Raw genomic sequence first — 14,962 nt, forward strand, 5'->3', positions numbered from 1 at the left:
TATCACTCATTAATTATTTTTGTCCTCTTCTCTATCCATGTCTTATTTGAAAATCCATGTATGTCATCACTCTCTTCATACGCCCAACTTAAAATTTCTCATTATGTCTTTTCAGCTTGACTTTATCTCTATTCATCTCTCTCATATGAATTGAGCTCACTTCCTTCTTTACTCTGTCTCAAAACAATGGATCGCCCCATGTATTATTTGAAATCCATTTCTTGACTTGTTGTCTTCAACTTGCTTCAACCTGGTCCATAATATTAACTCTTCGACTCTGATCCCACCTTTTTGTCAATGACAAAGGGGGAGAGAAAACCTACCTCTCCTATGTAGGAGAAAAACATTTAACTCTTTATCTCATACACATGAAGTATACACAAACTTTTTTTATGTTAATTCTGGTGTTTTTTATGATTACTATTTCCATGCATTTTTTATTTATGATATCATATTTAAATCATCATAATATATATGGCTTAGTGACAGGGGGAGCATATATTGTCATCATAAAAAAGGGGGAGAATGTTGAGAAACTATGTTTTGATGATACATGATAAATATGATATGCTTTCATGATGCATATATATGATAGATGATAAATACATGATATGCTTTCATGAGATATGATAAATATGATATGCTTTCATATGTGAAACTGAATATGTTATATTATGACTGGATATGATGTGCTATGTATTTAACGAGTATTTGATGCAAGGTTATTTCACTTAAGAAGAGTGAAGACAACTTGATCAAGTGCAACTATTTGATGCAATCATACTACTTTGAAGAAAAAGCTTGATGGGCCATACATTCATAAAGATTATTCAAGAAGATCGGCTTCCTCAAGATGAAGACTTTTTTCTTCTTTAGAGTCATATGTAACAGAACCTTCAGAAGCATGCATATTTCATATTAGACTATATGCTTTGAAATCATACAAGCCATTTATTTACAAAAAGTTAAGCTTTCATAAAAGGATACGTTATGTATATTGTAGCATTTTAAAAACACCTTTTTGAAACAAATCATTGTACTTCCTACAAGCATTTATGAAAAAGACATTTTGACAAGATATAATAGCTCATGATTTCAAAAGCATTAATTGTACTTTCTTACAAGCATTTATGAAAAAGACATTTTGACAAGATATAATATCTCATGATTTCAAAAGCATTAATTGTACCTTCTAACATGCATTTATGAAAAAGACAACTTGAAAAGATATAAAAGCTAATGATTTCAAATATGAAAGAAAAAGACAAAATGAATTAATTCATAATACACAAACATTTACGTAAGAAATTTTGGTTCATAATACATATGCATTTATGTAAGAAAAGACAAAATGTGAAAAGATGTATTAGTTCATAATACATAAGCATTTATGTAAGAAAAGACAAAATGCATTAGTTCATAATACACAAATTTTTACGTAAGAAATTTTTGTTCATAATACATAAACATTTATGTAAGAAAAGACAAATTATGAAAAGATAATACACAAGCATTTATTTGAGAAATGACTATTTGTAATATAAGTATTACTCAAGCATTTAGTGTACTTCACAACCATTCATTTTAGAATTGACGATTTGAGAAAATAAATATTATTTTATTAAAATAAGAAATGACCATTTCTTTCTGTAAGCATTAAATGCCACCTCAAAAAGCATTTGAGAAATGACTATTTATTTATAAATAAAACCCATACTCAAGAATGTCGACTTACTTAAAGTCATCATTCCTTCTGTAAACATTAAATACTATTCCAAAAAGCTTTTAAGAAATGACCATTTATAAATAAAGTACTCAACAAACATTTATCACACTTACATATATTTATTATAAGTGACGACTTGTAAGAAAAATATTAATATACTAATATTCATTAAATTGAGTAAAGACAAAATTACATGATAGAATATATTCCAACGTTCAATGTACTACAAACCATTAAATTGAGTAAAGACAAAACTGCATGATAAACTACACTTCAATGTTAAAAAATACTACAGAACATTTATTATGAGAAAAGACCTAATACAAAGAATAACTCATTTAAAATACACCAACGAATATTGTACTCCAAAAATGCTTCGTATGGAAAGAAGACTTTTTGAAAAAGCAATATAGTACACTTATCTTTTTCACACTAAGTTGTTTTTGAAATGACCTGACTTCTCATATCCCAAAAGGACAATCATTTCAAAAAGACAACGACTAGTTTTCTAAAGACTATATATATACAAACACAACAGTGTGAAAAGACAAGCAAGCATTCAACGAGAAAATTTCCTGCTCGACACTCTAAGAAAAGAGCTTAGAAAAAGAAAGAGAAAAAGAAAGAGAAAAAGTCAACAAAAGCTCTTAGAAAAATACAAGAGTGTGTAAGAAAAGAAAAAGATCATTCTGAGAATCTTCATACGTGCATTCATACTCTGCATATCATTCTGAAGGTTCTATAGGAAAGTGTTGTAACTTTCTGATCTCTGTTGTATTCCTTCTCTGTTGAGAGAAGTAGACCTCTGTGAAAGAGGGTGTTTTTCCCTTCTCTGTTGAGAGAAGTAGACCTCTGTGAAAGAGGGTGTTTTTCCTTCTCTGTTGAGAGAAGTAGACCTCTGAGGAAGAGGGTGTTTCCCTTCTCTGTTGAGAGAAGTAGACCTCTGAGGAAGAGGGTGTTGTACTATTTATCCGGTGACTCGGATGTTATAGTGGTAGGCTCAAGTGTTTTACTTGGGGACTGGATGTAGGTCAGTAACTCGACCGAACTAGTATAAATCCTGTGTTTATTGTGTTGTGCCTTATTGCCTTATTTTTTATTTTATCGATCTGCATCGTATTTCACTATTCACCCCCCCTCTAGTGGAATTTCAGTAGGGTGCTAGATAGAGTCTTAATTTCACTCGGACTCCTTGAGATCATCCCAGATATAAAGGGGTGGATTCTTGCCCCAACCGTGTCCGACCATGGTCAGGTGATCGTGCAATGGGGAGGAGGCTTTAGATCAGTTCATCGCTTTTCTTTTGAGCAGTGGTGGTTAACTGAACAAGAGTTTCATTTAGTGGTTGAGGGCTCTTGGGGTTTGAGGGTTCATGAAGACAAGGCTGCTATCCGATATCAAAAGAAGCTTTCGCGCCTATCGAAGGATATTAAACTTTGGTTGCAAAGGCGGTCTGTGAGTAAGTTTCACGAGATGGCTGAATGTGAGGCAGAGATCTCATCACTATTCAACCTATTATCTTTCACCGAAGGGTTGTCGGACGTGCAACTGCAGGGGTTGCAAAGCAGACTTGCTGACTAGACAATGTTATTGAAACGTTGGAGGCTAAAAGAGGAGTTGAAGTGGAAGCAGTGTGCTCGGGTGAAATGGTTGGCAGCAGGGGATGAAAATACTTGTTTTTTCCATTCTTTTGCTTCTGATCGGTTTAGACGAAGTATCCTTCAATCGATCACAATTGACAAGGTGTTGTGGGAAGGCCAGAATCTTGTGCCAGCGGTCTCCGATTATTTCGAGAAGCTTTATTCTATTCCGCCAAATACAGGGGGTAATATTGGGCATGAGTTATTTCTTTCTCTTCAACCGGATCAGGTCTTAACCTTGCAACGTAGGTTTTCAGAAGCAGAAATCATGAACGCAATTAAGGATTTGTCGGGTTGGAAGGCACCGGGAGTAGATGGTTTCCCTGTAGATTTTTTCAAAGTATTTTGGAGAGTAGTGAAGAGTGATTTGTGTACAGTGCTGGATGAGTTTCATCGTAACTCTAGACTGTCTAGGCAGTGTCATGTCGGATTAATCTCTCTTATTCCAAAAGAAAGCGCTGCCACAGATATTATGCGCTTTCGTCCCATTTCCATAATGGGAGCCTTGTATCGTATAGTCGCAAAGGTATTAGCCTCAAGACTAAAATTGGTGGCATCTAATCTTTTTTCTGCTTTTCAGTTTGCTTTTATTCCTAATAGAAGAGTTCAACAAGCATATATTTCGGCTTTAGAGGTCATTCACTCCATGCATGCGAGTCGGACTCCTTACTTCGTGTTGAAGCTTGATTTTAATAAAGCATATGATTCTGTGTACTGGCCTTTTCTGTCGCAAGTGGTGAATCACATGGGATTCGGTAGCCGTTTTTTCAGATGGGTGTCAGAGCTTATTACCAATGCACAAGCCATGGTGTCCATTAACGGGGTAAAGGGTGAGCAATTTTCTTTGCGGCGGGGCTTACGGCAGGGATGTCCGCTATCTCCACTTTTGTTTAATACAGTGGTAGAAGGACTTGCAGTGATTCTTAGACGCGCGCAGACAAGGAGCTTCTTACAGTCATTGGATATCCAAGGCTTTTCTGGTCATATTATACAATATGCAGACGATATGCTAGTTTTTGGAAGGGCTTCAATACAGCAGATGCTTCGCGTTAGGCTTATTCTCATGTTTTTTGCAGCGTTGTCTGGGCTGAAGCTAAATGAAAATAAGTGTTCGATCACGCTTATGAATGGCGATCCGACTAGTCAAAATACAGTGGAAAAAATTTTCAACTGCGCAATAGGGCCGTTGCCGATCAAGTACTTGGGCCTCCCCCTACAAGTCAAGTCAACCTCTAAAACATCATGGGCACCCGTTGTTGACAAGGTGTGTCTTAAGCTCCAGTCTTGGCGTGCAAGATATTTGTCTCTTGCGGGCAGAATTACTTTGATCAAGCATGTTTTGTCAGCAATTTCAGAATTTTTCATGTCGGTCTGTGTCATGCCTGTCAATGTTGAGCACCAACTGAAGCGCGTCTTGTCAAAGTTTTTGTGGCGTGGTGTAAATGGACCTTATAAGAGGCACTTGGTGGGATGGGACTCCATCGTTATGCCAAAGACTATGGCTGGCTTAGGAATTTTTGCTTTGCGTAAAAGGAGTGTGGCATTGGCTGTGAAACAGTGCTGGTTGGCTCATACGTCACAGGATGCATGCACAAACTTCCTACGGCTAAAATATGGTCTAATCGATTCGCTTGCTGTTCGCCGGGGGGCTCGTGGACCATACACATCGCATTTGAGGAAAATGTGGTTTAGGGCATTGCGTTTGTTTCTTGACAGGGATTTGGACGTAGGGGTAGACAGATCTTGGCTTCAATGGGCAGTCTCGAATGCGAGAGTTTTCCAAGTCCACAAGGTCTACCGTTCTCTTCTGCCTTCAGGTCAGGGCTGGATCTTCAACAATGCTCTATGGGCGAAGGGACCATCTCCGAGGACCAAGGTATTGGCTTGGTTGATTCTTCATGACCGAATACAGACCCATAACACTATCAAGAGGATGGGTTTTCAGTTTCTCAGTTGGTGTGTGCTTTGTCGACAGGTTGAAGAAACTACACAACACCTTTTCTGGTCGTGTGAAGTGTTTCAAGAATTGTTTTCTAAAACTTGGAGGGCTCCATCAGTTGTTGTGCGGGAGGGTTGCTTTGCGTTAGATCTTATCCTCGGCTCTGCTATAAGTAGATGCGAAAAGAAGTGGAGGACTATTTGGAGAGTTTGGTTGTTTACAGTGTGGTGGTTCATATGGATGGCCAGAAATGATGCTACTTTTCGGGATGTCTTGTTCAACCTTAACCGTTTGACCCATAGGGTCTTGGCTGATGTGTATGCTATCTTACGCATATATCTCAAAGACCTGCCTCTGCCACAAACCGATCCTCATATAGATGTTTGTGGTCCTCTATGAGTGTTCTGTTTTGTGTTATTGGTGTTCTCATGTTATGTTGTGTTTGTGCTTGTGGGTCTCAACACTTTGTTGAGTTTCACTTTTAAGTAACGTTGATCGCTTTTCGGCTCTCTCTCTCTCTCTCTCTCTCTATATATATATATATATATATATATATATATATATAATGGTTATTAATGAAGGTACTAAACTAATGAGCTAGAAATCATAGGTGCAAGTGACTCAATCTAACCACACAAATCTGCTCAGCATGGTTTGTTTACTAAGGATCAAGCTTTGGATAGCGCTTTTATGCTATAAAAATGTGATCTTTTGAGTTATGAAGTTTTGACATATTGTGGGCTGTTGATTTTTGAACCCCTTTGAAAACCTAATAATTGTCATAATCACATTATTCAAAACAAGTTTTTTTTACTAAACAAACCAGGTAGATCACATCCATAACATTTGATTTACAAAAAAATCAATATTTTTTGAAGAAAAAAGTGATATCTACTCATTATAGTTCTGGACCTTCATTAATAGCCAATACTTATCATATATATATATATATATATATATATATATATATATATATATATATATATATATATATATATCTTAATTTTCTGACACTGCGTATATGCAGGAGGATGAGATCCAGACGGGAGGCAGAGAGAGTTTACATATAGCGGCGGTGAGCAAACCATTTGAAGAGAACAAAACCAATTTGGGATGGTGTCTGCACAACTTCAAGGGGCAGAGCTCGTAATATTGGACGTCCATCTACCCTCCTAGATTTGCCCGCACCAAGTAAGCCCCACCACCAATTAATCCTCTTTTTAATTTATTTCTTTTTTTTTTTTGAAAGGCAAGCTGGGGTTAGGCTGACCCCAGCCGCCCCATGTGGCAGAGGGATTCGTTCACGGGCTTTCAGCTTGACACAGGAACCCACTTACCACATGGGATACCACCTTCACTGGAAAATTATAAATAGTTTGATGTCCAATTAGATATTTAAAAGTCTAAATGTATATATCTTATCAATTTAATTTGGTTTTCTTATATTAATCTGATTTAGTTCCAGGCTACAAACAGCGATTGATATTCTGAAAAGATCACGCTTTTATTGCTATGGTATAATAAAAAAAATGGTAAAAATCTTTATAACGCTAAGATACTCTCAAAGATATCACTTTTTTAAGACCGTGTGTGATTTTATGTTGTTACCGGCACCGTCGTCCCGGACGGAGCCTTCGCGGGTTTGTGAAAAATTCTATGCTCGTGTTAGAAACAATTCTTTGCTTTTCCTATTTTCTTTATCTCTTCACATTTTTGCATATTTTCTTCTTTTTTTTTAGATTCCATATATTTTCAGATTTTCCTGAAAAACAATTTGCTATGATTTATTGTGGAGTTTTCCGTTGAGGTTTCGTTGGTAGGGATAGATTCACCCTGAATCAGTTTTCAAAACAATTCAGGGAATTGGCCGATTTCAATTCTGGTTCAGAATCAATGTTAGAAAAAAAAACAATTCAGTGTTTTTCGTAAATTTTTCTACCGACAAAAACCTGACAGCAATGATGCCATTATGATCAAGCTCTCCATATATTTCGAGTTATGTAAAGGATCCTTTACTGTAATATTGTGCTGGGTGCCTGGGCCCATCGATATCGTCTGAGTAGCAGGAGATAGAGTAGCGTTCCTTTACGATATTATTATGCTTGTTCCGCCGTTAATCGTCAATGAGCTCTCTCCCTCTAACTGTGATCCTTTAATGGTACTATTGTGGGTGGTCCTGTAGCAGCTTAATCTGCTGGGGTATGATGGTGGTTGAAGGAGTGAAACCCCTTCTCATGCTATCTGCCAAATTGATTTCTTTTTAGTGTGAAATAAACCATGAATTTTGCCACTCTCACCCTACTCTTTCCTTGAGCAACAATGCAGAATTGCAGATAACCATGGGAAAATGTCAATTACCCATTTAGTAGAGGTGTGAAACAAACGAAACCACCCCTAGTCCATGGCACTGAATTTGGCCCATTTGATGTAAGAAACACTATAATAAATATATAACTTATAAAATGACCGCAATGCTAAATGAAATACGCTATTGGATTTTCAGGAATTTTGATCATGCATTTTGGATGAAAAAAATAGTATTTGGAGCCTCAAAAATTTATGAAAATTGTAGGCAGTTGATTTTTCAAACCTTATAAAATCTATCCATGCATCGGGATCAAATGGTCCATGAAGTGATTTATATAAAAACAAGTATATAAATCACATCGGGTCAGAATTTTCAAAAAAATATTGAAAATCCAAAAGCATGTTTCATTTAGCACCCTGCCCATTTTGTAGGCTTTCCTTTATATACATACATATATAACATTTTGTAGCATGTTGTATGACTGTTTTGAGGACTCAAAATAGTTCACTACAAGGATGAGGGTTAATAGCAACAACTCTTTTTCAGCAAGACAAAATCTTGGAGCTATTGATAACACAATAACAATGATATTTTTGTCATCATTAATTGATAAGTAATAACAGGGACATAAATATCTTATCGTTATTATTCTACTACGGTCATGAAATTTGCCATTATTAGCTTATCAATAACGACGAGCTGAATATGCCTTGCCCCTGCACACGTCTAGCCGTTAACGATATATGTATAATGGTGATATTATTTGATCGTTAAAATACGTTACGATTATATTTAACAACCAGAAGATCTCGTTGTTATATATAGATCAATAACAGCGAGATATGGATCGTGTCGTTATAGAGTTTAAATTTATAACGACAATAGTTATGTCATCGTTATAGAGTCTATAACAGGGGCTTGACGGACCCCTTTTATATTTCTCTCTTTCTAATCCTCTACCTATCAAGCCGTCGATCACTTCCATCATCAACATCGACCCTCTCCACGACCCCAATCTTTCTCTCTCTCTCTCTAACCCTGTCTCTCATTTCTTCTTGTCGACGCCACCTCCCACCACGCCACCATCATCGACCATCATGACCCCACCCCGTATGCCACCCACCCAATGCTGAATTCTGACCACCCTCTATGGAGCCGCCGCCGGCCCTCCCCTCCCTCCAGTCTGCTCCCTCCCTCACTTGAATCCCTCTCTCCCTCGGTTTTGTTTTGCCGACCACTGGTCACTCCACTGCCGGGCCACCTCCTTTCACGGCAGCCCCTAGCTACTGCTGCTGGCCACCGCCCTTCCCACATTAGGTTAGGTCATCTTCTTCCTCTTTATTTCTTTCATTTTTTTAAAATCATAAATGAGTGCTTGTTTTGATTTTAGGGGTTATATTCAATTTTTTTTCAATTGGCATAATGCATGATTTTTTAAAGATTTAAGTTTTTTATTTAGTTTATTTTTTAAAGAACATGAATGTTTAATTAGGTTTTTAAGGTTTATTGTATTTTTTTATTATCATTAGGCATGTAATGAATGTACGATTTTCATTGGAGGGTTTGATCTTATAGGTTAGCATCAGGTAAATGTTCATCGTGGGTGGCTTTTAGTTTTTCATTCTATCAATCAATAAAATTTGTTAGAGACAAAAAGTGACTTCTGAGAACACTAATAGTATAGCATACCAAAACCAGTTAGCATCTTAAACTATTTAGGTTTTCTCTACTATTTTTCACAGACTATGCACTATGCTAACTTCTTATAATACCTACAAGTTCCTCATGTAGTTGCCTGAGTCCTTCATATATGTTAAAAAACTAAACAACGATAGTTTTATCTCAAGAAGTCAAGGCAACAAGTTATTTATCAGATGAAACATCCAGTTGTCATCTGAAATCATGAAATTTAGTTTATGGTTTTTGGGGTGTTGATGTCCTGGTTAGATGTCTCTATGTCTCTCTTAATGTATTTTGGACATATGAAACTTGTATTTTTTTTAATCGTTTTTTATGTAGCCAAACTTGAATAGATTTTTTTACATGTTTTGTGTGTATGACTACTGTTAGTGAACTTCCAATTCATACGAGTTTGTGTGTTTTTGAAAACTTGGTTCTATTGGGCCATTTGTCTAAGACCTAGACTTTGGTTCCAATTGAAGTGAATGCTGGACTAATAAGTCTTGACCAGCATTGTATTGTTGTTTACCAAGTTTGAATAAATCTGTAAACAATATGACACCTGATTGTTTTTTTCTCTATTTGTTATTGACACTACAGGTGATCCTTTTCTTGTTTTCATGTTATTAGAAATTGTTGTCCGTGTATTTCTAGTAAGGTAAGACTATATTGGATGCTTATATAGTTCTTGAGTGCTTCAAGCCATTTAGATTCAGCATGTTGAACATATAGTGGAGGTTGCAGTGCAAAGTGCAAAATGCAAATGAAAAGGCGATCAAGCTGAAGGAAAATCTGGATTACATCATAGCATAGCAGAGAACATTTAAGGATAAGATCAAGCAGCTGGAGCGTGAACTTGAAGAACAGTTGGATTTAGAACAAAAGAAACTAGATAAGTAATCATTGTCTCTAACTTTCTTGCATTTTTTGTTTCTTTCCATGGGAGTATCAATATAGTAATCCTGGGATATACCATCCAAATAAATTTCTTTAATTTTTTTTTGGCATGTACAGAAAAAAAAATACTTTTTAGAGTGATATTTGTGGCAACTTCATTGGGAAGATATTGAGATATTATCTCTTTCAAGTTTCTGGTTAATTATATTCATAAGAGGCCTCGTAGAGTTCTGAGCTTTTCTCTGGTTATCTCAAATTTTATCCAATTCTCAGATATGCCTATGAGAGTTGGAATTTTGTACTAATCAAATCTCTAGGGGTTTCTCAGCATGCGCAAGCAAGAGGGCTTGTATTTTATAGCATCCTGTAACATCCTTAAAATATCTAACCTTTTTAAAACTTTCCCAAAACTCAAAATTTTAAAAAAAAATTAAAAATTTTCATTTGTATAAAGTTTTATATGACTCTCGAGAGTAATGTATCAACGAGTTCATCTACCAACTGTTTCAAATATTGTACTGAATCAACTTTAAACACAACCCGATTGAAGTTATTACTCTAGGAGATATCACATATAAAAATGCAAAAGATGAAATTTATTTAAGGGTTAAGACAATTGAGGCGTACGTAAATAGTTGAGATTTACAATCGTAAGTATAATTATTGTATAAAAGAAAAGATAACATTCATAAGAAAATCTCATTCCAAAATATTTACAAGTCTTAAAAGAGTACTGATCCAGAACGGTAAGGTTTAATGTTTTACAACCCTTAAAAAATGTAAATGATTTTGGATCTTGTAGAGATTATACTAAGAGAGTCTCTTCGAGTGTTTACCAACTCGACCTTCGCCTAATCTTCCAAGATGATATCTGTAATATTATAGAAAATTAACCACATATCCGTAGGAAACCCAAAACCAAACTTCAAGAATACAAATCAAGTTTGTAATTGTACAACCAAAGTTTAATTCTCATCATTTATAAAATGAGGTTCAAGAGAATCGCACTACAAGAAAAACGTTAATTAGCGACGAATTATTTTTGTCGTAAATTTATGATGAATTAGCTAGAAAAAATTAGTCGTCCCTAAAATTGAAAATTAGTGACGGATTAGCGATGAAAAAATTTTGCCGCACAATTCATCACTAATTAGTGACGACCAAATTTTGTCGCAAAATCTGTCGCTAATTAGCGACAAATTTGCGACAAAAAAATTCTGTTGCAAAATCCGTCGCTAATTTCTGATTTAAACTAAAATTCTCCCGCCCTTGCTCTCTCTCCCTTTGATTACCCAACACATACCATTGTTCCCTGCGAGATTCAAACGCTTTTTGTGTGTGATACATTTAAGCTGAGGGCTAGGGTTGGGGTTACATGGTTCCTCGTGCAGGGCGCAGGGCGCAGGAGCGAGATAAATTTGGAGGGTGACAGGGTCTTAGTAGGTTCTGGTGCAGTTGAGGAAAACAAAGAGATGGCAGCTCCCGTCGACGACGATGATGGTCTACCCCCTCCCCCCCGACGACAGGAATCTGACGCCAGCAAGTGCTAGAGAGATAAGGTTTCACATCTTTTTTTTCAGTGTCGTTGAGGCTGCCGTCACCACCAGCGGCCAGCCAAGGTTGTCAGCTCCGACGGTTGGTCGATGGCGACATAGACTGCCATCATCCACCGCCGACTCCCATTAGAAGACGGTGGTAGAAAAACCCTATTGTCTTCACTAGCGACTGACGAGACCCAGCTCCCGTTTGCTGCCATAGAGACAAAGCGCAAGCAATGCGAGGTTTCGTTGACAAAGGCCACCCCATGGAAACACTCTATCATCGATGAGTCCTCCTAGTAGACACCGGCGAAAGGTAACAAAAAAGGTTTTTTTTTGTTTATACATGCATTGCCCAGGCTGAAATTGCCACCGACGGTCGGCCAAAGCAGTTGGCAGCGATGATCGATGGATGGCTTAGTTTGAATGCATGTCTCACACTTATGTTTATGTTCTATTCTAACATGACAAGAAAGAAGATTAAAGTTATTCATATTATGAATGCAACGAGAATTTATATGTTCTAATCTTGAATGCCAAAGAAAATAGGAGTCAACCATATAAACAGAAGTAGTAGCTTCATTTATGCTCATCTTGAACATACCACCAGTGGAAAACCCTTTTCCTACAAAGATTTTTCCTTTGGTCACAGTTACAATCCCAGACTCAATAACAATCTTAAAGCCATTTCGTGACAGTAGATCTGCATAGATTAAATTTTTCTGAACTTCTGGAGCATAGTGGACATTCTCAAGTGTTAGGACTTTTCCGGAGGTGAACTTAATTTCCACACTCCCTTTTCCCAGCACTTTAGTTAAGGAAGAGTTTCCCATAAAGAGATTGCATCCCTCCCCCACTACTTCATATGACTTGAACAAGTTCCTGTCGTTTGCCACATGAACAGTGCTTCCAGTATCCAGGTACCAATCCTTATTTGTAGCCACCACAAAGGTTTCAGATATTACAGCAACAAGCCTCTCTTCTAACTCATTTGGTTTAGGACCAGTCCTCTTCCGTTCTCTGCATTCTCTAGCAAAATGGCCAAACTTGCCACAAACATAACAACTAATTTTCTTTTTATTAGTTGGCTTTTTCTCTTTCACGAAATTCTTTTTGATTTTCTGGGATTTCATGATTTTGCCACCCTTGTTACTAACAAAATTCACTTTAGGATAACCTTCTTTAGGACTCGAATTCTTTTTGTCACGAAGACGAGTCTCCTCCTCAATTCAGATGTCCTTAAGAAGACCATCTAAAGTGATTTTCTCATTTTTATGTTTTAGGTGATTCCTATATTCTTTCCAAGAATCCGACAGTTTCCCAATGATGACAGCAATTTAGAAGTCATCATCAAGATACATACCTTCTCCTTTGATCTTATAGGCCAGAATTTGCATCTCATGAATTTGAGCAAGTATCGACTTATCATCAACAATAGAAAAATTAACATACTGATCTACGACAAACCTTTTGTTACCAGCATCTTCTACATTGTACTTGATCTTGAAAGCATTTCACAACTCTCCAGCCGACTCAAATGGTGAATACAGGTCAATGAAAGAATTAGCTAAAGTGTTCAGGATATGCCCTTTGCATCGGTAGTTGTCAGTATGCCACTTCTCTCACTCTTTCTTCTGTTTTTCTGTCTCAACTTCTCCAACAACGACAGTGGGACAGAGCTTTTTGAGGACATAGTCAATATGCAGCTCGGACAGCAAGAAAGAGACCTTTGATTGCCACCGCTTGAAGTTTGACCCATCAAATCGATCAAGTTTTTCAAGGTCACGGCTAAGCAGATTGATGGAGTTGGATGTCGAACCAGAGGCCATAATTGAAGTTCTAAAATTGTTTTTCCAACCTTGTGAAAAATGGATTTTAGAAAAAAGATTTCAAGCCTAGAGGCACGTTCTTAAGATCGCTATCTTTAGAACTTCAATCGCCCCACTCCGGGAATTCCGAAGATGCGAAAAAGGGTTTTGTTACGACTGAGTTTCCAGGATACAACTAGGCTTGAACCTCAAGAGAGTCATTGCTTCGCAAGAACAGATGACCTCTCCCACACATGAACTCTGCAAGCCAAACCGAGAAGAAAGAAAGGAGAAAACTGGAGAGTTAGAAATTCCAATCATTCAAAAGATGGAAAAGGAAGAGATTTATAGACTTGTGAGAAAGGCCAAAACGTTTTGAGATAAATGAGATTAATGGCCACAATCCAGACGGTTTGAAAATAGGATGAAAAGGTCCTTGAACGGTCACCCACCTTTAACTGTCAATCAAAGGCCTTCAAAACCATCCAACAGTCACAATGCAACATAAACTCTGGGAATTCCGAAGATGCGAAAAAGGGTTTTGTTACGACTAAGTTTCCAGGATACAACTAGGCTTGAACCTCAAGAGAGTCACTGCTTCGCAAGAACAAATGACCTCTCCCACACATGAACTCTGCAAGCCAAACCGAGAAGAAAGAAAGGAGAAAACTGGAGAGTCAGAAATTTCGATCATTCGAAAGACGAAAAAGGAAGAGATTTATAGACTTGTGAGAAAAGCCAAAATGTTTTGAGATAAATGAGATTAATGGCCATAATCCAGACAGTTTGAAAATAGGATGAAAAGGTCCTTGAACGGTCACCCACTTTTGACTGTCAGTCAAAGGCCTTCAAAACCATCCAACAGTCACAATGCAACATAAACTCAATATAAATGTTATTAAAACCTTTCAAACGACCAAATATCTCAAAACCCAAAATCCAAAACGGACATTTGCACCTCGCACCGCTGTGAGAAGTGCAAAGTGCGTCATCAAAACGTCACACTGCGCCTCTTGTGTGCGCACACGTGTGTGCGCACACGTGTGTGCGCACACGTGTGTGCGCACACACGTGTGCGCACGCGGCATGTCCATTGCTGCATGATGCGCAACAACGTCCGCAATCCACCTAAAGACTCAAGGCTTACCAAAGTAAAAAATAGATAACAAACTCACTATTTAAACCTCTTGAAAAACTTTTCTCTCTTAAATATGGGACTAAACTTTTTCAAAACACTTTTGGTAGTAAACAAAATCATCAAGATTTAATATTTTAAAACTTTCCTAACAAACCAATCACCGTCTTCTGCCGCTATCTGTCGGCAGTTGTAATAGCCATAAGCCTGCAAAACCAAAAATCTCCTATTTTCCCCTTTTACTTTCTGTAGACACAGCAACCGTTGGTGGCCTTTGACAACCGATCCTGA

At 37.3% G+C, this 14,962-nt stretch overlaps 1 long non-coding RNA gene across 1 annotated transcript in view; it reads left to right on the forward strand.

Moving 5' to 3' along the window:
• LOC149813332 (uncharacterized) overlaps nucleotides 1-10,334 on the forward strand; it is a 29,574-nt gene extending 19,240 nt beyond the window's left edge. Inside the window, exons 2-3 of the long non-coding RNA XR_016428346.1 lie at nucleotides 6,333-6,496; nucleotides 9,894-10,334. This is a non-coding gene — a long non-coding RNA (uncharacterized LOC149813332). The remainder of the gene's footprint in view (nucleotides 1-6,332; nucleotides 6,497-9,893) is intronic.
• The last annotated feature ends 4,628 nt before the right edge of the window (nucleotides 10,335-14,962 follow it).

Source organism: Nuphar pumila, chromosome 16 (assembly GCF_984573655.1).
Source record: "Nuphar pumila chromosome 16, dmNupPumi1.hap1.1, whole genome shotgun sequence".
Taxonomy (NCBI): Eukaryota; Viridiplantae; Streptophyta; class Magnoliopsida; order Nymphaeales; family Nymphaeaceae; genus Nuphar; species Nuphar pumila.